General features: G+C 34.8%; 1 pseudogene; it reads left to right on the forward strand.

Moving 5' to 3' along the window:
• LOC139043281 (regulator of DNA class I crossover intermediates 1-like) overlaps positions 1-25308 on the forward strand; it is a 60902-nt pseudogene that overhangs the window by 5401 nt on the left and 30193 nt on the right.

Consider the following 25308-nt stretch of genomic DNA (forward strand, 5'->3'; position numbering starts at 1 on the left):
AGTCCTGTCAGAGTGCCTACCAAGAGTAGTAGGAAGGTTGTTGTTACAGTGGTTTTGTCAACAACCGTTTCCTTTTTCATAGTGTTTAGTAATGCTTTTGTAACCTTTTGGCAGCAGGGAGCTCAAATAAAGGAAAATTAATGCTTAATGATAAATACTGATGTTTTGTTTTTCATTTGAGTTGGTGAATCTATAACTAGTACACAAAATGTTTGCCAGCATTTAGCATCTCTCATGGTCACATGACAATCTGAATGCACAAATCTGCTGAAAAAGCATCAGGAGTTACTTTCAGATTTGGTAGTTATTTTAAGGAGATTATATCTGCAGACAATAGTTTGACACATGTAACTGCAGAACATTAAAGATAAAATTATTTCTGCAATGATATTATAAATAGAAATTTGATGGATCATAGCATCTTGGGTAAAACAGGACTCTTACTAAATTATGTAACCTGTGTAGCCAAGATACACTTGGAATTGGTTGTAGTTCATGTATATTTCACAGTTGTAGTCAAAGAGGCTTGATATTTTACTGAACAAAGCTACAGTTGTCAAAATTTTCAATTTTTTATATGCACAGTTAATGTAACTGAATTACAGTGTTTTTGAGACAATACTGATGTTGAATCCAAAAAAGAATACTTTGGCGTGTTGTTATAAGCTTGCTTTGTTTGTTGCCTTTTATTAATTGGATTTCATAAACATTTGACTCTTTGAAGAGTTACTTGATAAATCAATCTATGTATCCTGCATTGTTAGTGAACATTTTTGCAAGCAAGTCCTCTAAATTTTGATGACATTTTATTCAAAAACAGTTGAAAATATTTATTCAAAATATCCCATAAATGGAGTGAAAAACTTCAACTTTAGAAGCTTTTAGTGAATTATAATTGTTGAAATAAAGTTTTTAAGATTTAATTGTGAATAACCTGAAATACACATCTGTGTTGGGCTATCATTCACAATCTAAGATCTCTTCCATTGTATGACCCAGGAGATGGCTGTTCATGTTTATCATTACAGCCTGTAACTATGAAACAATATTTTCCATGTGAAAGTACTATAAGAATTCAATCTCTAAGAACTTATTTTAATTAGGCTCTGTATTCTGAATATTAGGTGGATTTCTGCCTTATCGATTGACACTTTTTTTCTCAATACCATACCTTTTGTAATTCATATTACTCTAAAAACTTTTTCTTGTATTGCAAGAGAAGAATTTATATGAAAGCCATAGCATTCTAATGTATATCATTACTATTCCTGACACATCAGGTGGACCTGCTTTAGTTTTGTGGAAAACCAACCTAAGTACTTTTTCTAGGCTAGTTACTGTCCTGAATCTTAATAAGTCTGCTAGCTAACAATGTTAACATTATGATGTCTTAGATTAATATTAATTTCACTGTGACACAAGCCATAAAATAATTTTTTCAATTGTTAGTTATTGCTTTATTAATTTTATTTACATTTTTCACTTTGAATCACACTTAAGATGTTATTACAAGATTGTAACAATCTGGAAACAGTTTCTTTTGCATGGCACCTTGCCACTAAAAAGATAAACTAAGCAGCAAAATAAAAAGCAAAACAAAATAAACAAAAAAGAAAATTCAAGACTAGCTGACAGTTAAGATATGTGACACCCATAGTATTTAATCCCTAATGTAGTTTCAACATCTCCTGCGTACTCCATGTAAAATGTACGTTCGTGTTGTTCTTGATGTTTCTTTGACCACATTACTGCCTGTCTTTTTGTTTTAAAGAAAGTATTTCTTTAGCGTTTTCCTTTAAATCTTTGCTTACTAGAAAGAATGGCAAGGGGCAGAATGCCCTGTTATATTTTTGTAGTCAGTATGGTTTTATTTCTTCCTTTCTCTCTCTCTTCTTTCCTTCTCCCCTTCCCTCCCTTCTCTTCTCTTCTTTCCCTTTCTTAACCTCTTTACACTTCTCTATTTTACTTTATTCTTTCTATCTTAATGAAGAATAAGGTAGTGTAATCTATATCCCTGCTTCCCACAATTGATAACTTGTGGAGTGTTCTATGAAGAAGTTATGGCCTTTTGATTTTATTTTCAGTATGTAGCTATAATGGCAACTAATATTGTTCACTTAAACTTTTACTGAAAGAGATGGTTGCAATATATTTCTTTAAAAATCCATTTTCTAGAATAACATAGTAATTACTGTTAAAGAGATGAGCTTCATTCCCACCTCCCCACCCCTAAATCTCTGGTAATTTAAATTTCAGGACAAAAATTAGAGAAACTCTTAAAATTGTTTTTTATAAAGTGCATATACATTTCATGAAGAAACTGATGTTTGAATGGGGTCTTGACGGTATTGAAAGTTTTGAGTACAAAATATGGTGGGAGGAGTCTCCATATATGGAGAAGAAAAACTATATTTTCATTTGGTCGGGTGTTGGAATACATGAAACGCAGGAATGGAAAACAAAGTTGAAACCTAAGTTGGGGCAGGCAATGGAAGTCACGTCCCTAAGTGATAATCAGAGCTGTGTTTTATTGCTATTACCAATGTAGTAAGAAATATAGGAGAATATTTGCATAAAATCAAGGAGACTCTTTAAAGTATAATTATGGTAGCTAGCTACATACTTAATATTGCAGTAGTCAAAGTAGCAAATGACTTCTGAGGATTCACATTTTATATATGGCAAGCTATTTTAATTATCTGCACGTTTTTCTTTTTCTCAGATATAAAATTCCATCTAGTTTACCCCATTATTTGGGGATATATTCATTTGTTCTCCCGTCTTTTCTATCTTATTTTTTTCTACCTTTATTGAGGTATAATTGACAAATAAAATTGTAAGATATTTAAAGTATACCATGTGATGGTTTGATATATGCATACATTGTGAAAGTTAATTAACACATCCATCACCTCAGATATTTCTCTTTTTTGGTGAGAACATTTAAGTTCTACTCTCTTAACAGATTTCAATTATACAATACAATGTTATTTTGTATTAACAAATGGTATGGTTACCATGTTATCCTCAGAACTTATTCATCTTATAACTTAAAGTTTGTATGCTTTTACCAACCTCTCCCTATTTACCTGACCCCCCAGCAACCACTTGTCTGTTCTCTGTTTCTATGATTTTAACTTTTTTTTAGATTCCACATATAAGTGGTACCATGTCCTATTTGTCTCTGTCTGACTTAATTATCTAATGCCTTCCAGGTTCATCCATGTTATCACAAATGACAGGATTTCTTTCTTTTTTTTGTGAGGAAGATTGGCCCAGAGCTAACATCTGTTGCCAATCTCTCTCTTTTTGCTTGAGAAGATTGTTGCTGAGTTAATATCTGTGCCAGTCTTCTTCTACTTTATGTGGGATGCAGCCACAGCATGGCTTGACACGTGGTGCTAGGTCTGTGCCTGGGATCTGAACCTGCGAACCCCGGGCTGCCAAAGTACAGCGTGCGAACTTGACCACTATGCTGCTGGGCTGGCCCAGGATTTTTTTCTTTTAAAAGGGTGAATGATATTCCATGATGTATATATATACCAAATATTCTTGATCCATTCATCCATTGATGTACTCTTAATCTGCTTCATACCTTGGTTGTTGTGAATAAGGCTCCTATGAACATGGGAGTACAGATATCTGTTTGAGATGTTGATTTCTCTTTGGATATATACTCAGAAGTGGTACTGCTCGATCAAATGGTAGTTCTTTTAATTTCTTGAAGAACCTCCATGCTGTTTTCCATAATGGCTGCACCAATTTATATTCCCACCAATAGTGCACAAGGGTTCCCTTTTCTCCACATCCTAATATTTGTTCTCTCTTTTCTTTTTGATGCAAGTCATCCTAAAGGACATGAGGTGATAAATCATTGTGGTTTTGATTTGCATTTCCCTGAGCATTAGTGATATTGAGAACCTTTTCCTGTACCTGTTGATCATTTGCATGTCTCTTTTGAAAAATGCCTATTTACGTCCTTTGCCCATTTTTTAACTAGGTTATTTGTTTTTTGCTGTTGAGTAGTATGAGTTCCTCATATTGTGGATATTAAACTCTTATCAGATATAAGATTTGCAAATATTTTCTCCAATTCCATAGGTTCCATTTTCATTTTGTTGATGGTTTCCTTTGCTGTGCAGAAGCTTTGTAGTTTGATGTAGTCCCACTTTTTAATTTTTGCTTTTGGTGTCAAATCCAAAAAATCATTGCCGAAACCAATTTCAAGGAGCTTACCCCCTGTGTTTGCTTCTAGGAATTTTATGGTTTCAGGTCTTATATTCAAGTCTTTAATCCATTTAGAGTTGATTTTTGTGTACAGTGTAAGATAACGGTTACAGTTTCATTCTTTTGCATGTGACTGTCTAGTTTTCCCAACACTATTTATTGAAGAAACTGACCTTTCCCCACTGTGTATTCTTGGTTCCTTTGTGATAAATTGAATGACCATATATTTCTGGCTTATTTCTGGATATTCTATTCCATTGGTCTGTCTGGCTGTTTCTATGCCAATACCATACTGTTTGATTACTGTCACTTTGTAATATAGTTTGAAATCAGGAAGTATGATGCCTCCAGCTTTCTTTCTCAATTATGCCTTGGCTATTTGGGATCTTTTGTGGTTCCATACAAATAATAGGGTTGTCTGTTTTATTTTTGTGAAAAATGCCACTAGAATTTTGATAGGGATTGCATTGAATCTGATATGTCATTTGATTTCTGGGCTTTCAATTCTGTTACATTGATCTGTAGGTCTGTTTTTTTACCAGTACCATCCTGTTTTGATTACTATAGCTTTGTAGTATATTTTGAAATGAGGGATTGTGATGCCTCCAGCTTTATTCTTTTTTCTCAGGATTGCTTTAGCTGTTTGGGGTCTTTTGTTGCCCCATATGAATTTTAGGATTCTTTGTTCTATTTCTGTGAGGAATGTCATTGGGATTCTGATTGGGATTGTATTGAATCTGCAGATTGCTTTAGGGAGTATGGACATTTTAACTGTATTTATTCTTCCAATCCATGTGCACGGAATATCTTTCCATTTCTTTATGTCTTTATCAATTTCTTTCAATAAAGCCTTAATAGTTTTCATTGTATAGGTCTTTCACCTTCTTGGTTAAATTTATTCCTAGAAATTTTATTCTTTTTGTTGTGATTGCAAATAGTATTGTATTCTTGAGTTCTCTTTCTCTTAGTTTGTAATTAGAGTATAGAAATGCAAATGATTTTTGCAAGTTCATTTTGTACCCTGCCATTTTTCTGTTATTGTTGATTATTTCTAATAGCTTTCCAATGGATTCTTTAGGGTTTTCTATATATAAAATCATGTCATTTGCAAACAGTGAGCATTTCACTTCTTCATTGCCTATTTGGATACCCTTTACTTCTTTTTCTTGCCTAATTGCTCTGGCTATACCTCCAGTACTATTTTGAATACGAGTGGTGAGGGTGCACACCCTTGTCCTGTTTCTGTTCTCAGAGGGATGGCTTTTAGTTTTTCCCCGTTGAGTATGATGTTGGCTTGGGTTTGTCATATATGGCCTGTATTATGTTGAGATACTTTCCTTCTATACCCATTTTATTGAGAGTTTTCATCATAAATGGATGTTAGATCTTGTGAAATGCTTTCTCCGCATCTGAGATGATCACGTTTTTTATTCCTCATTTTGTTAACTTGGTGTATCACATTGATGGATTTGTGGATGTTGAACCATCCCTGTGTCCATGGTATAAATCCCACTTGATCATTGCTGTATGGTGATAGATTAAGATTTTGCTGTATTCGGTTTGCCAGTGTTTTGTTGAGGAGTTTTGTTCATCAGCAAAATTGGCCCGTAATTTTCTTTATTTGTGTTATCCTTGTCTGGCTTTGGTATCATCTTGATGTTGGCCTTGTAGAATGACTTACGAAGTATGCAGTCTTTTTCAATTTTTTGAAATAGTTTGAGAAGGATAGGTATTAAATCTTTGAATGTTTGGTAGAATTCTTAAGAGAAGCCATCTGGTCCTGGACTTTTATTTTTTGGGAGGTTTTTGATTACTGTTTCAATCTCTTTACTTGTGATTGGTCTTTTTAATTCTCTATTTCTTCTTGATTCAGCTTTGGCAGATTGTATGAGTCTAAGAATTTATCCATTTCTTCTGGATTTTGCAATTTGTTGGCATATAGTTTTCATAGTATTCTCTTATGATCCTTTGTATTTCTGTGGTATCGGTTAATTTCTCCTCTTTCATTTCTAATTTTATTTGAGCCTCCTCTCTTTTTTCCTTAGTGAGTCTGGCTAAGGGTTTGTCAATTTTATCTTCTCAAGGAACCAGCACTTGGTCGTTGATCCTTTCTACCATTTTTTGGCTTCAATTTCATTTATTTTTGCTTTAATTTTTATTATTTCCCTCCTTCTGCTAACTTTGGGTTTTGTTTGTTCTTCTTTTTCTATTTCTGTTACGTGCAGTTTAAAAGTGCTTACTTGAGATTTTTCTTGTTTTTTAAGGTGAGCCTGTGTTGCTATGATTTTCCCTCCTAGGACCACTTTTGCTGCATCCCATGAGTTGGTGTGGTATAATGTATTTTCATTTTCATTTGTCTCCAGATATCTTTTGATTTCTCCTGTAATTTCTTCAATGACCCATTGGTTGTGCAGTACTATGTTGTTTAGCCTCCACATATCTGTCACTTTCGTAGCTTTTTTCTTGTAGTTGGTTTCTAGTTTCATAGCATTATGGTCACAAAAGATGCTTGATATGATTTCAGTCTTCTTAAATTTATTAAGGCTTGCCTTCTTTCCCAACATATGGTCTATCTTTGAGAATGTTCCATGTGCACTTGAGAAGAATGTGTATTCTGCTGTTTTTATATATGTTCTATTAAGTCCATCTGGTCTAGTTTTTCATTTAATTCCATTATTTCCGTGTTGACTTTCTGTCTAGATGATCTATCCATTGATCTAAGTGGGGTTTAGGTCCCCTACTATTATTATGTAGTAGTTCACTTCTCCTTTTAGGTTCGTTAATAGTTACTTTATGTACTTTGGTGCTCCTATGTTGGTTGCATCCAAATATGTATTTCTTATTGTAAATTACAATATCACAATGATCAATCTGTTGTTCAAAGTGGGGTTTTGAAGTCCCCTGCTATTATTTATTGCTGCCTATTTCTCCTTTTAGTTCTGTTTATATTTGCTTTATATATTTAGGTGCTCCAATGTTGGGTGCATAAATATTTACAGTTCTTGTATCCTTTTGATGAATTGACTCCTTTATCATTTGTAATGGCCTTTGCTGTCTCTTGTTACAGTCTTTGTCTTCAAGTCTATTTTGTCTGAGAATTATGCTACCCTAGCTTTTGGTTTCCCTTTGCATGTAATATCTTTTTCCATCCCTTCACTTTCAGTCTGTTTGTGTCTGTAATGCTGAGATGAGTCTCTTGTAGGCAACATATATTTGGGTCATGTTTTTTAATCCATTCAACCAAAAAACATTTACATATAAAGTAATTATTTACATGGATGGACTTACCATGGCTGTTTTGTTGTTTTCTGGTTGTTTTGTAATTCTTCTATTCCTTTCTTCCTCTCTTGTTCTCTTCCTGTGTGATTTGATGATTTTCTCTATGGTATACTTTGATAACTTTCTCTTTATCTTGTATATCTCCTCTAGCCTTTTACTTTGTGGTTACCATGAGGCTTACTTAAAACATACTTGCCTGCTCACTCCATGTTGAACCCTGAGGGGATAGCTCTGGTGAGTGCTGCATTCCTGTTAAGAATGCTTATTTATTTGCCATAGTCTTGTGGGTCTTGTGGACACAAGCCCATTGGCTTTCAGAGCTAGGTGTTTTGGGAGTCTGTCTGTTTGGTGAGAGTCTTAAAATTTGGAGCACTAGATGTGGAGGTCAAACCCTTTGCTCCTCAGGGAGAAGGTGGAGTTGGGGATTCCCTTCTGACTGTATGGCATTGTGGCAGGGGTGGGGTTTATGATGAGAGTGTGTCTCAGCCTTTCCTACCTGTTTCAACCTGGGTATTTTTGCATTTGTCCCATGTGTACGAGTCGCTAGTCTAGTTTCTGGATCTCTTTCAGAGGGAATGCTCCAAGTGTAGCTGTACATTTGGTGTGTCTGTGGGAAGAGGGGAGCTCAAGATCCTCCTATATCATCATCTTGGTCAACCCTTGGGGGAGAAAAAAACAACTTTACAGTTTTATTTTAAGTTAGCCTAAGCAAAACTGTTAGAAGCAACTATTAGGAATATATATATATATATATATATATATATATATATATATATATTTTTTTTTTTTTTCCACTGACATAGCCAAGTAAAAAGTCACTTGGATTGTCAACTAGTTTAATTTTAATCTACATCTCTTTAGTGGACATTTGTACTCACTGGCAGCCAAGCATCTGAGCCCCTTATCTATGCGTGGGGGTATTTCCTACCTTATGAGTTTTGGTGATAGGCACAGACCACCTGCCTATGTGGAATCTTGGGAAAAAAACCCAGACATTTGTTTCACTATGCTTTGCAGCTAGCAAATAGGCATGTGACCTAAGCTGAGACTTAGATGCACTTGTCCTGTACTTTGAATTAGAAGCTAGTAACACAAAGAAGTAGGGACTACAGAGCTTCTATTGTAGTTGGAAGCAGTTGCAAGAGCTGCAGCAGGATTGAATTTTAATGCCAGTGATGCCAGGGGGTGGTGTTCACTGTCCAGGAGTGGAACTGGTGCAGTCAGTGGTGTTTAGTATTCACCAGTGCTGGCAGTGGTGTCCTTAGGAGACTAATTATGGCTTGATTTTGACTATGATGCCACAGCTCCCTAGACTTCCTTGTTCTTGCCAGGTGCCAAACGTGCTTCCTCAGCTTTGTTGACATGTTTGTTGGTTACCTGATTTTCTTTTAATAAATTTATTTTCTGTTTAAATTAACCAAAGGACCTTTCAATTTCTTGTAACTTAAGAATCCTAACTGATGCAGTTTTCTTTTCTAGTGCAGGTAATTGAGAGTGACTATATTTGGTAAAACATTTAGACACATAGTACTATTTAGTAGCATTGGTTGCCTTAATAATAATTTAAAATGTTCTTTTTATGAAATTGCCTTTGACTTATACGTTAGGATCTTTTTTCACTTTCACTGTTGTCTAGTATTAGTAGGCTAATCTAGCAATTGGTCTTGAAATCCTAATTAATTTTTTCTTAGGCACATAGGAATAGGTATTATGGAGTACATAGAATTTGGTGAGAGCCATAAGAGTGTCCTGGATAATGGAAAATCAGCCTGGAGTAAAATCACTTGATTTATACATATATGAAGACTGTATTTAGGCTTTGGCTAGTCCCTAATTCTATTGATCTTTATAATGTGGGAACTTCTTATAGAATTGATTTTTCTTCCTACTGTCTCTGTAATCTGGATTGTTTAATACTGCTGGCTCTGTCATACTTCTTATATTTCGGAACTTTGAAAAGTCACTTTGCTTTCTCTTTTTTTGAGGAAGATTAGCTCTGAGCTAACTGCTGCCAATCCTCCTCTTTTTGCTGAGGAAGACTGGCCCTGAGCTAACATCTGTGCACATCTTCCTCTACTTTATACGTGGGACGCCTACCACGGCATGGCTTGCCAGGCGGTTCCATGTCCACCCCTGGGATCTGAACTGGCGAAACCCAGGCCGCCAAAGCGGAATATGCACACTTAACTGCTACACCACCGGTCCAGCCCCCACTTTGCTTTCTTTGCCTTAAGTTTTAAAGTGATGGAGAATAAACTAATCTCTAATGTCCTCTCTAGCCTTAGCATTTGATGGGTCAATGAAATGTGATTTATTTTCTTTTTCTTTTCTAAAGTTTGAATGCCAGCAGTGCACTTATGCTGCGTGGATCTGGACAGATCGAATTCTTTGCTCAGTGAACTCAAAATGGTCAATTAAGACATAGCTATTGGGAAGTATGTTAAAGTACAAGTTCAGTAAGTACCAAAGTCTGGGGGTATTCAGTAACTGTCATTCATGTAGTTTATGAAAATCATTTGGAAAATGAACAGCTTTGTATATTCACAGTTGAAATTCTTGGAAGACAGTATAATATCTGGTTGAAAACTTCAAAACCAGAATGCTTAGGTTTCAGTCTGGCTCTACCATTTATTAGCAGTGTGACCTTGGGCAAGTTACTTAACCTCTCTGCATCTTAGTTTCTTCATCAGTAAAATGGGGATAAAAATAGAACCTACCTTACAGAGTTCCTGTGAAGATTAAATGAGTTTGTACATGTAAAGTATCTGAAGTGTCTAGAAAGGTGCAAGACATATGGTACTCATCATTAGCAATTATTATTTTCATGTTATTATATAATCTCATGTAGCTAAAATACATTTTGTCATTTTACTTATAATTCTTGTACAAATCTTGAATTTGAGATCATAGTTTCATGTATATCCAAAAGATTTATTGTGCATATCTGCTTATTTTGTCATGAATGTTTTATAGCATTCTACTATTATTAATAGAGCAAATAATTTATAACCATTAAATATTGCACTATCATGGGATTCGTTGCAGTGTTTGGCACAGAGATCATAGGTGTGAAGCACATCCATAAAAGCTAGCTGTGTTTTAAAGAAGTTATGAGATTTCAAGTATGCATAGCTGATATAGTAATGTGACTGAATTGCTCTAATAATAAACTTAACATTTCTTTCAATCCTATATAGATTTTGGTCCTTTCTCTACTTCCTGTTGATAGAAGTAGAATATTGAAATACAAGGAAAATTAAAATGGCAGCATTGACCAAGAATATTGCTATCATATGAGAATGTTTCAGTGGTACCTCCTTGCCAATGCATTGATTTCTCTTTGCTTATCTTGATTTTATAATTCAGATGTATTTTATGCTTCATTATTAATGATAGGTGTAGAGCCTTTCTTATTAGTTCTTGGATTTTCTATCTAAGAAAATTTTGTGAAACAGTATATACTATAACATTTGAGAACATTTTCATAGTTTCTTTTCATAAAATAGCATAATTATCACTATACTTTTAGATTTTAATTCCAAATCTTTAATTCAACTAAAATGACATCATTTTATTTTATTTATGTATTTATTTTGGTGAGGAAGATTGGCCCTGAGCTAATATCTGGTTCCCATCTTCCTCTTTTTGCTTGAGGAACATTGTCCCTGAGCTAACATCTGTGCCAATCTTCCTCTATTTTGTATGTGGGATACTGCCACAGCATGGCATGATGAGCAGTGTGTAGGGCCGTGCCTGGGATCTGAACCCAGGAACCCTGGGCCACCAAGGTGGAGCATGTGAACTTAACCAGTTTGCCACCAGGCTGGCTCAACAATCATTTTAGAGACCATTTCTTTAATCATTGTGTTTTTTATCCTGTTTCCTTTTTCAGGACCAGGGTTCTGATCAAGCAGGAAAGGAGAAAGCAAAAGGTAAAGAGAATATGTTTATTTGTGTTAGCTTTATGAAAAAAGTGATCTTCTGAAGCATTTTTCCAAGGGTAATAACTAAGTGAAATTGGAAGACTCTCTTCCTTTAGTCTTCTCAACCTTGTAGATAGGTTGATAACCAACCATTTTGCTTAGGCAGAGACTTAAGGACCTTGTTGATTCTTGTTGTCATTCTAGTTCCAAGATGTATCCCAAGTCTGATAACTTCTCACTACCTATACTATTAGCACCCTGATTCAAATCATCATCATTTATTGCCTAGAGTAGTATAATGGCCTTATAACCTACCACCTTTTTTTTGTTTTTTAATTACATTGATCATTACACAGTAAAGTTGAGCATGTATGTACATTACAGCTCAGCAGTATATATCTGAGTGAAACTCTTCCACTTGTGAACTTTGAGACATGTACAAGCTTGTTTGGATATTGTTGTTGTTAAGTAGCAAACAAAAAAAAGAGAGAGAAGGAGGAGAAAGTGAGAAAGAAGGACAGAGGAGGAGGAAGGAAAGGGGACCACCCAAATGTCCATTAGCAGAAAATGGTTAAGCAAATAGTGGCATATCCAAGTAATGATGGAGCAGTGAAAATGTTTCAACTACGTGTAATTAGTGTGGATGAATCTCAAAAACATAAAGTTGGATAAAGAAAGCAACTCACAAAAGAATGCAAGCAGTAAAATTCCATGTACGAAAAGTTCCAAAACAGAAAAAATATGTTCGAAGGTAGTAAAATTTAAAGAAAAGCAAGGGAGTGATTATTATGAAAGCAGGATAGTTGTTAACTCAGTGAATTGATGCTTCATTGTAAATTTAACTTGTATTTCCTTGATTACTAATGAGACTGACTATCTTGTCATTCAGGTTTCCTCTTTTGTCAGGTACTTTTCCAAGTAGTTTTTTCATTTTTTATTTGAGTTGTTTGTCTTTTTCTTATTGTGTCTATGTATTTAGGAATTATTTGTCAGGTATATTTGTCCTTTGGCTTTTAATTTTAGTTTTTCAATCCTGTCTTTGAAGAAAAGTTCTTAATTTTAATGTAATTGAACTTATCACTGTTTTTCTGCTTTATCTTTTACTCCTTTGTAGTCTGTGACACAGTGGTTAGTATGATCTTTTAAAGACACAAATCAGAATTTATCATTCCCCAGCTTAAAAGCCTCAATTGCTTTTCATTGCTCTTAGAATGAAATCTGATTTTACCAAAGTCTAAAAGAACCAGAAGGATCTGCACCCTGCCTGCCTCTCTGACCTTGTTTCTTACTACTTGTCCTATTCATTTTATTTCAGCCACATGACCTTCTTTCTGCCACTGTTCTTTGTCTGGAATAGTCTCCCTCGAGATATTTGCATGTCTGGCTTGTCAACATTTGAGTCTCAGCTAAAGTATGTCCTCTTAGATTGGCCTTCTCTGATCACTACATCTAAATAGCTCCCTGCCCTCCAAATGCTGTCTCTCCTTTACCCTCTTTAATTTGTCACTCTTTCATAATCCTATATTTTCTTAGAAATTTGTTTATTCTGTCCCCCCATTAAAATATCTTCATGAGAAGAAGGATTTTACCACGTTTGTTCATTTTCTATCTCCTGTGCCTTGAACTGTCTCTAGCAATAACATAGACACTCAATAATAAATAAACTATGAATGAAGGCTGTCCCAAGACTATTTTTAAAAAGTAATCTAACTCTATCTGGATCATTCTTTTGAATATTTATCAGAAAGGGAAAGACACATGGCTCTTCCCAAGGTGTTGATCTCTAATCGTGTCACTTTTCTCTTCTTTGAAAATTTCATACCTTCTTCCTTTACCTCCCCAAACCTCTCTTTCCCAACACTATTCTTTATCACTTCATGCTCGTTAAATGACCTTGTATCATAGTTCAGAGGAAATAGAAGCTATCAGATGAGAATTATCTCAAATTTCTACCACCAGTTCTATAAACGACCTTCCTTCTTCATCCATCTTCTCTTTCCCTCCTCTAACTACAGAAGTAATTCCCTCTGATCAAAGGAAGGTCTCTCTGTCTGTGATCTGGATTCCATTTACTTCCGCTTTCCATTGATATTTACACATACTGAATTTTCTCCTATTAGACAAGTAAAGGTGTCTCTGGGTCCTTTCTCTTTCCTGCTATGCCCTTTCACTCTCATCTCCCATTTGTTCCTTAGTCCACTTCACGGTCAAAATAGTTATATCGTCTATAAGGAGAGACAAGGCTGCTGCATCTAAAGTTTAAAAATCTAGTGAGGGAGATAGAGTTAATCAAGTACAGTAAACTATGGTAAGTGCTATAATAGAGAACATATGTAGTGCTATGGGAAAGTGTAATATAGCAACTGATACAGTCTAGGGGTTAGGGAAGTTTTGAAGGAATCAAAAAATAAAGCAAAATTTGTAGGGCCCCTTTCATGAGGAGAATGTAAGATGATGAAGAAAAAGATGATTTGAATTATCTGTGATAGTTGCTAGTACTGTAATGTCTTCTATCATGTATAGTATATAGGTGGTTTTAGTAAATATCTAAGATGTACATTTACTTAATGACCATGGTATATCAACCAATGCTTTTAAAAGATTTTATTATTCATTCTTAATTTTTAATTGCAACTTTTTCATTATAGAAACTGTGAGAAAACCGATCCATGTGAATATGAATAGAGACATAAAAATGCCCCTGAGAAAACATGATTTAGAACTTCCAATGTCGCCTCATCTTGTCCCGTCTAACCTCTGCATTGGTGATATGGAAAACAAGTAGGTTTTAGCTAGGTTGTATATTATTAGGTATTTGAAAGAGTCATTATCAACTCTGTTTTATTCATTGGAAAATGTATAAAGGGATTATCCTAGCTCCAGTTTTTGTTTGTTTGACTGTTAGCAGTATTATTAAACTATTAAGACCTTTGTCAATGAACTAATATCCATGCTAAGTGTTTTTTGGATGCATAGTTTGACTTTCCTTATCATAAAAATCTCTCTCTAGTAATAATGTAATTTTTATAAAACACAGTAATATTATAACCCTGGAATGATTTACTTAAGAGTTCCATATGTTTTCATATTTGTATAGAACAGTATGAATTTTAAATATTTATAAAAGATAATCAATTTTATTGCCACCTATGTGTTTAACTGTTACATTTTCTTTTCATTAGTTTACACTATCAAAGACAAGGCAGCAAGGAAGAACTTGGCCCAGTTAAGGTGAGAGTTAAACAAAAAAATTTTTAAGTTATTTTAACAATTGTGACATGCCACTGTTACCCAACCAGGTTCATTTTTGCCCGCCGCCCAGAAAGCCAAACACTGAGATGACGAGATAGCAGCAGAGAGAGGGTTTACTCACAAGGTAGCCATGTGAGGAAGCGAGCTCATGAGCCTGAAATTTGCTTCCCTGAAAACAGAGACTCAGGGATATATATGGGACGGGGTCAACGTGGTCTGAAATGTGGAGAGAGGTGATTGGAGGTGAGGAGAGGTGAGGTAATGATGATCTGCACAAGCGTAGTCAGACTTCATGCCTCTTCATAGGACCCATGTTCACAAAATGGCGACATTGGCATGATGTGAGGGTAGAGTTTTTAGCCTCTTCAAGTTAAAAGGTCACCTGTCGGACATCTCCGTGGGCCCAGTTGATGAGTTGGTGGTCTCAACTGGCCTGAAGTGGACAAGGAGTTCTAATTCCTGAAAAACAGCTCACACACGCATTACCATGGTGATGCAGGCACCAGGAAGATGTTACCTATAGGAGCCTAGCGGGAGTCCGCATATTGCCTAAACAGCACAATTAACAATGAGTGGGTTAAACAGCTAAAAGCTATAATCAGTAATTGCAAAAGGGAAAAAAACTTTTGTTCCTAGCTACTTAATCATCAGTGGCTCACTTTCTGCCAGTTTCACCATCAAGTGATATAAATTTTTTGAGAATCAGAGAAAATTAGTTATCCTTTAAAAAAAATTTTTAGTCTTTAAAATTGTTCTTTTAGAAGTTTTTAATGTAAGAAACCTATACCTTAAGAATATTTTAACGATTGCTTATGAGAAACCCTTTGGAGTTCTGGTAATGTAGACTAGGCATTTGTGTGCAAAGCATTTGATTCTGCCTGTCACTGAAGAGCTGCAAAGGATAATTCATTTGGGGAGTTCTACTTTGGGTTCATGTGATCATTGAGCGATTCATGTTTTCAAACGTGGTGACCAGACTATTTCATTTTATATCAAATTGTGATTTTCAATATTCATGTTGATCCCAAGATTATTTTTCTTTCAAAGTATATTTCAGATAATTATTTTTTAGCAAATAAGATTTTAATCAATTAGAAAACACATAGATTGTGATTAAAGCTTGAAATGTGAAAGTCCAATGCCATATTATTAATTATTCTTTCCTTTGAATAGCCAAAGTTAAGCTACGTCAGAAAGATAATGGCAGTGATACTAAAATCTCTTGGAAATCTTTCACCTGAATTGTAGATAAATGAAACTTAGATTTCCTGTCATTAGGAAACGACATGTAGGAATGGAGCTTGAGGGTAGAGGGGACCATCGGTGAGAAAGGCAGATGGAAAGGAGCTCTTAAGTATAATCTTAGTTGATAACCTCTCTTGTCTTAGTAAGGACTGTCAGTTACTGATGACTTGCCTTTACTTGGGACTTTTTCTCTAACTCGTGACTTTTTTCACTTTTATTTTAACTTTCCTCGTCTCTAGTTTATATATTTTGGCAAATCACATGATTGTGTCTTCTTTCCTATAGTCCTCACAAGTCATGGACTCATATACAATGTTCGAACCTCAATTGAGCAGAATAGAAAACTGCAGCTTCACACCACCATCTTTGTCAGCAGAATTAGCTTCTAACAGAGATATTACAAGACAAAATTTTATTCCCAGAATAGTGCCTAGTCCTCAGAAAGTTGCATATGAAAAAAGCAGAATGAACAGGTACCTTTCTTTTTTTAAATAAAAGTCTTTATTGAGTTAGATAGGTTACAATCTTGTGAAATTTCATTTGTACATTATTGTTTGTCAGTTGTGTTGTAGGTGCACCCCTTCACCCTTTGTGCCCACCCCCCACCCCATCTTTCCCCTGGTAGCCACTAATCTGTTCTCTTTGTCTACATTTTTAAATTCCTCATATGAGTGGAGTCATACAGAAATTGTCCTCCTCTATCTGGCTTATTTCACTTAACATAATTCCCTCAAGGTCCATCCATGTTGTTGCAAATGGGACGATTTTGTTCTTTTCTATGGCTGAGTAGTATTCCATTGTATGTATATATACCACATCTTCTTTATCCAGTCATCTGTTGGTGGGCACTTAGGTTGCTTCCATGTCTTGGCTATTGTAAATAATGCTGCAGTGGACATTGGGGTGCATGGGACTTTTGGAATTGCTGACTTCAAGCTCTTTGGATAGATACCCAGTAGTGGGATGGCTGAGTCATAAGGTGTTTCTATTTTTAATTTTTTGAGGAATATCCGTACTGTTTTCCATAGTGGCTGCACCAGTTTGCATTCCCACCAGCAGTGTATGAGGGTTCCTTTTTCTCCACAACCTCTCCAACATTTGTTACTATTTGTTTTAGTTATTTGTGTCATTCTAATGGGTGTAAGGTGATAGCTTAGTGTAGTTTTGATTTGCATTTCCCTGATGATCAGCGATGATGAACTTCTTTTCATGTGCCTATTTGGCCATCCGTATATCTTCTTTGGAGAAATGTCTGTTCATGTCTCCTGCCCATTTTTTGATCGAGTTGTTTGATTTTTTTTGTTGTTGAGTTGTGTGAGTTCTTTATATATTATGGATATTAAGCCTTTGTCAGATATACGACTTGCAAATATTTTTTCCCAGTTAGTGGGTTGGTTGTTTGTGAACAGGTCCCTTTCAATCACTAGTTCTTAGCATTTTATATTTTTGTGATATGCTCTTTTTTTCTTTTTATAGATTGAAAAAATATTAGTTGTGGCTTGCTACAGATATAGCCAAATTAGGAGAGAAATTAAGTATAATAATTCTTCTTAGGTCAAAAACTTAATTCTCTGGGCTGTAGAAGATTATGAATCCCAAAACTGGAATGTTCTTTAAAAGTCTTTGAAATCACCATCTTTTTATAAAATTATTGATAGTAAAATTGACCATAGTTCAATGTGTTATGTAATACTTGATTGTAATCACAGTAAAGGAGTAGTTGGTGATGTCATGATGGCCCAGTATACATGATATGGAAAGGATCCTGTGAATAGCAGTACATAATCTTAGTGATGTCATAGTAATCTGTTAAAGTATAAGTTGTGATGGCTTGATTCTGTCTATGATTTGAAAGATAGCTGGTTATATGCACTTCCATCCAAGACTATGCACATATGTGTATATAGATAGAGATATTTAGTGCTAAAACATTCAATCGTTGTAGTCTCTAAAGTTAAAATTATAAAAACATCCAAATTTTTGAAGTTTGAAATATATGTGCCATAGAACATACCAAGAAATGATCTTTTACTAAGTTTACATAGAGTTAAAAAATATAAAATTATTAAAGGTTACTATACTAATATATAATGGTAGTGAGTAAAATGGTTATGTAAACACTCTATCTTGTTAACAAGGTTAACAAGAATATTTAGTTTTGAATCTCTCCCATTTTTAGCATGAGGTGGTTTTATGTCATATTTGTGTATTATTTCTAAATTAATTTATAATTAGCAAATTTATAATTTATAAATTATAGTTATATATTACAGTATTATAGTTACATACAATATGTAATGATATTCAATTTTATTGAAGTATGTTTTCTGCTTTTCAGAGAAGGGAAAATGAAGTATTGTGCTAGGCTTATTAATTTAAGGACCCAATAATTTTTTGTTGTTGCTTTGGTGAGGAAGATTGGCCCTGAGCCAACATCTGTTGCCAGTCTTCCTCTTTTTGTTTGAGGAATATTGTTGCTGAGCTAACACCTGTGGCCCTCTTCCTCCATTTTGTATATGGGTTGCTGCCACAGCATGGTTTGTTGAGTGGTATGTAGGTCTGTGCCCAGGATCTGAACCAGTGAACCCTGGGCCGCCGAAGCATAGTGTGGGAACTTAACCACTATGCCACTGGGCTGGCCCCCCAATAATTTTCGAGTGATGCAATGAAAAACATTCAGTTACCCGTTCCATTTGTATTTTATAAGACTAAAACTTGCATCCTACATCAGCTTTAACTCATCCTTGCTTTGTTAAATAGTTTATAGGATAGAGAATGAGACCCTGTGTAATCTATACTTGAATAATCTTCTACTTAGAGACTGCAGGTTAGTGATTATCTCCAAAGGGGTAAATAATGTTGTACTTCATATGGCAGAAGAGAGAAAAGAGAAGCTAACGTCCCTGGTAAGGTGTGGTGTCACATTGTGAAGTATTAGGGAATTTATTTATTTGGATATATATTTGGAGAGATTTCAGGAAAATTAAAATGAGACTATAAATTACATAAGAAAATGAGTTGAAAAACAGGTTAGAATAAAAAGTGGTCTGGGGCTTACTAGTCCCTGGAGAAGTAGTATTGAGCCAATATATAATATTCTCTTCTGTTTTGATTTGTTTGTGTGTTTCTCGCTTCAAGGGATGACATTGTCCCTGCACCATTGACACTGTCTCTCTGAGGCTGAGATGAGATGTGTTATCAGACTTTATTTTCAGCTTTTGTTGATTTTAGACCTCTTTTTTAAAAAAAGACTTTTAGTATCTCTTTTTGCCTGCACGTCTTTTTTTTTCTGACTCTTTCTGTCATTGCTTGTCTTTGGACGTCTCGTTTCTGTGTTTCATGGCTTATACATAAAATATACTACAGATATGAATTATTATTGCTGGATAGATTAGTGTTGGGCCATTATAATATCTTTATATGGCACCTTCCTCATTAACAAATGGGTTATCACATCTGCTTTTCACAAGAGTCTTTCCCTACTTTCCCCGTTTTGCACTCAGTGGTAGCGATATTCAGAAAGATTAAAGTAGCAGAGGCTGGCCCTGTGGCCGAGTGGTTAAGTTCATGCACTCCACTACGGCGGCCCAGGGTTTTGCCGGTTCGAATCCTGGACGTGGACATGGCACAGCTCGTCAGGCCATGCTAAGTCGGTGTCCCACATGCCACAACTAGAAGGACCCACAACTAAAAATACACAACTATGTACCGGGAGGTTTTGGGGAGAAAGAAGAAAGATAAAATCTTTTTTTAAAAAAAAGATTAAAGTAGCAGTCTAAAATTACTTAGTAAATGGAGGAACTGAGATAAGTACAGTTGTTTCCTTGGGAGAAATCATTATTTTCTGTCAGCGATATTTAACTTTTATTTACTCAAGATCTTGGTGTTCCGGGTCTTTTTTTTTTAATCTTTTTTTACCTCTGAGAAAATGGTTAGCTCACCATAGATCAACCCTGTTATTTTAGCAGTCATTCAAATACTGACACTGCTTTCATTATTAGAACAGTATTTATTTTGTTTTCAATAAGGACGCTCTTTCTTTTAGACTAAAAAGTACATTTTTAAACTATAGATGTCTACTTAAATGAGGTTTTACGGTAAATTATTTAAATTGTATATATGTACATTTACCCTTTTGGCAGGTTCTTCCTTTTTTTTTTAGCTCAGTAATGTTAATTATTCTAATTCAGTGATTTCCAAATTAAACAAAAATCAAGATGCTTTCAGTCCATCATATAAAACAGCACAATTTGGAACATTATTTGAAAGATTAAACAGGTAAGCAAAGATGTTGAAGGAAATAAAGAACCTGTAGCATGCTTTCTTTGAGTTATTAATTTGATTTTACTGGACAGAAGTATTTTTAGTTAGAAACGTAAACAGACCTAAGTAAAACTTCTAAGGAAAAAAAAACACTGTAAGTAAAATGTAGCATTTAATTAAAGTAGTTATAAGTAACGATTTTCTGATGTACATATCTACCTTTCATTTATTTATTTTAAAAAATATTTTGGGCCAAGGTGTTTTGCATCTGTTTTATAATCCCTGTTTTATGAATTACTACTTTCTTTTTCTTTATCATAAACATAATAATTTTTTTTTCATATTTATGGTAGTTGATCAGTGCCCCATTTTTATTTTCTAGGTGTCCGTATTTAAAATCTGGTTCGTTGTTTTAAAAGACATTAAACTTGTAAAACCAGTTTGAATCACTCTTGGTAATCATAGTGAGAAACTTTGACTCTGTAATTCTGTCTCAGTCTTCCTCATTTCAGTAAATGGCACCACTATTCACTCACTTGCTTAAGCTAAAAAAAAGTTGTACCTGATTCCTTCCTTTCCTTCAGCTCCCAATATCTGTTTCACAAAGTATTGTCAATTCTGTATTCTAATAAACTTTAAAGTTATCTACTCATGTCTACATCTCTACAGGTTCCATTTCAGTCTAAGCCACCACTGCCTCTTGCCTAGAATTCTAATAGCCATATAACAGTTCTTTTTGTTTCCTCTTTGTCCTTAGGTCTATTTTTTTTCACACTTTATTAATGTATAATCAACATACCATAAACTGAACTTATCTAAAATGTGCACTTTGGTAAGTTGTGACATATGTCAAAAATAATGACCATTCATCATCCCCAGTAGTTTCTTTGGGCACCTTTGTAATCCCTTCCTCTGGCTACTTTACATCCCTTACTCCCATCCCAAGGCAACTGCTGATCTGCTTTCTATCACTGTTGATTAGTTTGTATTTTCTAGAATTTTATATAAATTGCATTAATACAGTATGTTTTCCTTGTTTTGGTCTAGCTTCTTTGACCTAGCATAATTTGAGATTCATCTATGTCGTTGGTTGTGTATATCAATGGTTCATTCCTTTTTATTGCTGAGTAGTATTCCATTGTATGGCCATAGCACAGTTTATTCATCTGTTGATGACCATTTGGCTTTTTTCTCCAAGTTTTGGCTATTCCAAATAAAGCTGCTATGAAAGTTCATATAGAAGTCTTTGTTTAGACATATGCTTTCATTTCTCTTGGGGAAATATCTATGAGTGGAATGGCTGGGTCCTATGGTAGGTATATGATTAAATTTTTAAGAAACTGACAAACTGTTTTCTAAAGTGATTTGTACCATTTTACATCGCATCAGCAGTGTATGAAAGTTCCAGTTGCAGCATACCTTTGACAACACTTGGTAAAGTCAGTCTTTTAAAGTATATGCCATTCTAGTCAATATGTAATAGTATCTTACTTTGGTTTTAATTTTGCATTTCCCTAATGACTAATGATGTTGGCATCTTTTCATGTGCTTATCAGCCATTTGTGTATCTTTGGTGAAATGCTTACCTTTTTCCTTTCCTTAGTGGTGTCTTTTTGAAGTAAAAAAGGTTTTAATTTTGATGAAATACAGTTTATTAATTTTTTCATTTAGAAATTGTTTGTGTGTTGTCATAGCTAACAAGTCTTTGACTAAGCCAGGGCCATGAAGATTTTTTCCTATGTTTTTTTCTGTCTTGTAGTTTTAGATCTTACATTTAGGTCTATGATCTGTTTTGAGTTAACTCTTATGTATTGTGTGAGGTAAGGGTCTAAATTCACCATTTGCATTTGTGGAAAGGAAAGAATATCTTTTCCCCACTGAATTGCTTTGGCACCTTTGTTGAAAATCGATTGACCAAAAATGTAAGTTGTTTTTCTTTTCCCCCAGGAATCTCAGTTCTGTTCCATCGGTTAATTATGTCTATCTTTATGTCAGCGCCACACTGCCCTGATTACTATAGCTTTACTGTATGTTTTGAAATTGAGAACTGTATTAGTCTTCCAGTTTGTTGTTCTTTTTTGAAAATGTTTTGGCTTTTCTTAGTCCTTTGCATTTCCATATAAATTTTAGCATCAACTTGTCAGTTTCTGGAAATAAAAAAAGCCTACTTGGATTTTGATAGGGATTGTATTGAATCTGTAGATCAATTTGGGGAAAATTGCCATCTTAACAATAGTGATTTTTCCAATCCATGAACATGAAATGTTTCTCCTATTCATTTTTTTTTTGAATGTCGTAACAGCTTTATTCATAGTAGTCCCAAATTTGAACTAACCTGGATGTCCATTAAGAATAGAATATTATGGGGCTGGCCTGGTGGCATAGTGGTTAAGTTTGCATGCTCCACTTCGGTGGCCTAGGGTTTGCAAGTTTGGATCCCAGGTGCAGACCTAGCACCACTTGTCAAGCCGCACTGTGGTGGCATCCCACATAAAATAGAGGAAGATTGACATAGAGGTTAGCTCAGTGACAATCTTCCTCAAGCAAAAAGAGGAAGATAGGCAACAGATGTTAGCTCAGGGCCAGTCTCCCTCACACACACACACAAAAGAATAGAATATTATATAATACTCATGCAGTGAAATAATACACAGAAATGAAAAAAAATAAACTGCTGATACATGCAGTAACAAGCATCTCCATGGAAGAATCTCAACACAAAAAGAGGACCATTGTGTAATTCCATTTATGTGGAGTTCAGAACCTGGCTGAATTAATGAATGGTGATAGCACTCAGAATGGTGGTTACTGTTGGGAGGTGTGGACTTGGAGGGGCATGAGAGAACCTTCCAGTGTGTTTGAAGAGTTTTTATTTTTCCAGATGTATTGAGATATAATTGACAAATAAAAATTGTATATATTTAAGATGTTCAAGATGATGATTTGCTATACATATACATTGTGAAATGATTACCACAGTCAAGCTAATTAACGCATTCATCACCTCAAATAGTTACCATTTTTGGGTATGTGATCAGACCACTTAAGATCTGTTCTATTAACAAATATGCAATTTACAAGTATACAATATAGTATTATTAACTATAGTCATCATCTTGTACATTAGATCCCCATAACTTACTCATCTTATAACTGGAAGTTTGTACCCTTTGACTAATATCTCATTTCCCCTACTCCCCAGCATCTGGCAGCCACCATTCTATTCTCTGCTTCGAGTGTGACGTTTTAGATTCCATGTATGGGTGAAATCATATAGTATTTGTCTTTCTGTGTCTGACTTATTTCACTTAGCATAATGTTCTCCCTCTTCATCTATGTTGTCACAAATGGCAAGATTTCCTTTTTTATGGCTGAACCATATTACATTGTGTTTGATCTTCTTTAATTTCTCTGAGTAATGTATTTTTTTTTTTAAAGATTGGTACCTGAGCTAACAACTGTTGCCAATCCTTTTTTTTTTTGTCCTACTTTTTCTCCGCAAATCCCCCCAGTACACAGCTATGTATTCTAGTTGTGGGTCCTTCTACTTGTAGCATGTGGGATACTGCCTCACTGTGGCCTGATGAGTGGTGCCATGTCCGCGTCCAGGATCCGAACCGGCAAAACCTTGGGCCGCTGAAGTGGAGCGTGTGAACTTAACCACTTGGCCACTGGGCTGGCCCCTCAGTAATGTATTGTAGTTTTCAATATATAAGCAGTGTGCTGCTTTTGTTAAATTTATTTCTAAGTATCTTATTCTTTTTATGCTGTTGTGAATTGAATTATTTTCTTAATTTCATTTTTGGATTGTTCATTGCTAGTGTATAGAAATACAATTAATTTTTGTATATTGATCTTGTATCCTTCAACTTTGCTGAGATCATTATTAGTTCTAGTAGTATTTTTGTGGATTCTTTAGGAGTTTCACCATACTGGATTATGTTGTCTATAAATAAAGGTGTTTTTATCTCTCCTTTTTCAATCTGGTTGCCTTTTACTTGTTTTTCTTGCCTGAGTGACTACAACCTCTAGTACAGTGTTGAATAGCAGTGACAAGAGTGGACATGCTTGCATTTTTCCCACTCTTAGGGAAAAAGCATTTAGCCTTCACTATTAACTATGATATTAGCTGTAGGTTTTTTTGTAGGTGCCCTTTATCAGGTTGAGGAAAGTCCCTTCTATTCCTAGTTCATTGAACGTTTTTACCATGGATTTTGTCAAATGCTCTTTCTGTGTCCCTTGAGATTATCATCTAGTTTTTTCCTTTATTCTATTAACATGTAATATATTACCGTATTTTGAAGTATTAAACTACCTTGCACTCCTGGGTTAAAAGCTGCTTGGTCATTATATATAAACCTCTTCATGTAATGCTGGATTTGGTTTGCTAATATTTTGTTTATGATTTTTGCATCCATATTCATTAGGAAAATTGGTCTGAATTTTTCTTTTCTTCTTATGTTTTTTGTCTGGCTTTCATATCAGAATAATACTGGCCTCATATAATAAAGTGTAAAGTGTTTGCTCTATTTAATAGAAGAATTTGTGGATTCTTTAGATGTTTTTGCATCAGGGCTATTCTTAGTGGGAAGGCTTTTTACTAATTTTTTTTACTTGTGTAAAGATCTATTCAGATTTTCTAATTTCTTCTTGAATCAGTTGTAGTAATATGTGTTTTTCTAGGAATTAATCCGCTTCATCTAAGTTGTATGATTTGTTAGCATAAGGTGATTTATAGTATTCCCTTGAAATCCTTTCAGTTTCTGTCAGGTTGGTGTTGATGTCCCTTTTTGAGTTCTACGTCTGTGTCTTTTCTCCTTTTTTTCTTGGTCAGTGTAGCTGAAGATTTGCTAATTTTATTGGTCTTTTTAAAGAACTAAGTTTAGGGTTTTATCAGTTTTCTCTATTTTTCTGTTTTTCATTCCATTGATCTCTGCCCTAATGTTTATGATTTCCTTTTTCTGCTTGCTTTTGGCTTAGTTTGCCTGTCTTTTTTTAGTTTCTTAAAGTGCAAGCTTAACTTACTGATTTGATATATTTCTTCTCTCCTAATACAGGCATTAAAAGGTATAAATTTCCCTCTAAGCAGTGCTTAGAGGCCAACCAATGATTAGTTGGA

Source organism: Equus asinus, unplaced genomic scaffold (genome assembly GCF_041296235.1).
Source record: "Equus asinus isolate D_3611 breed Donkey unplaced genomic scaffold, EquAss-T2T_v2 contig_197, whole genome shotgun sequence".
NCBI classification, from domain to species: Eukaryota; Metazoa; Chordata; class Mammalia; order Perissodactyla; family Equidae; genus Equus; species Equus asinus.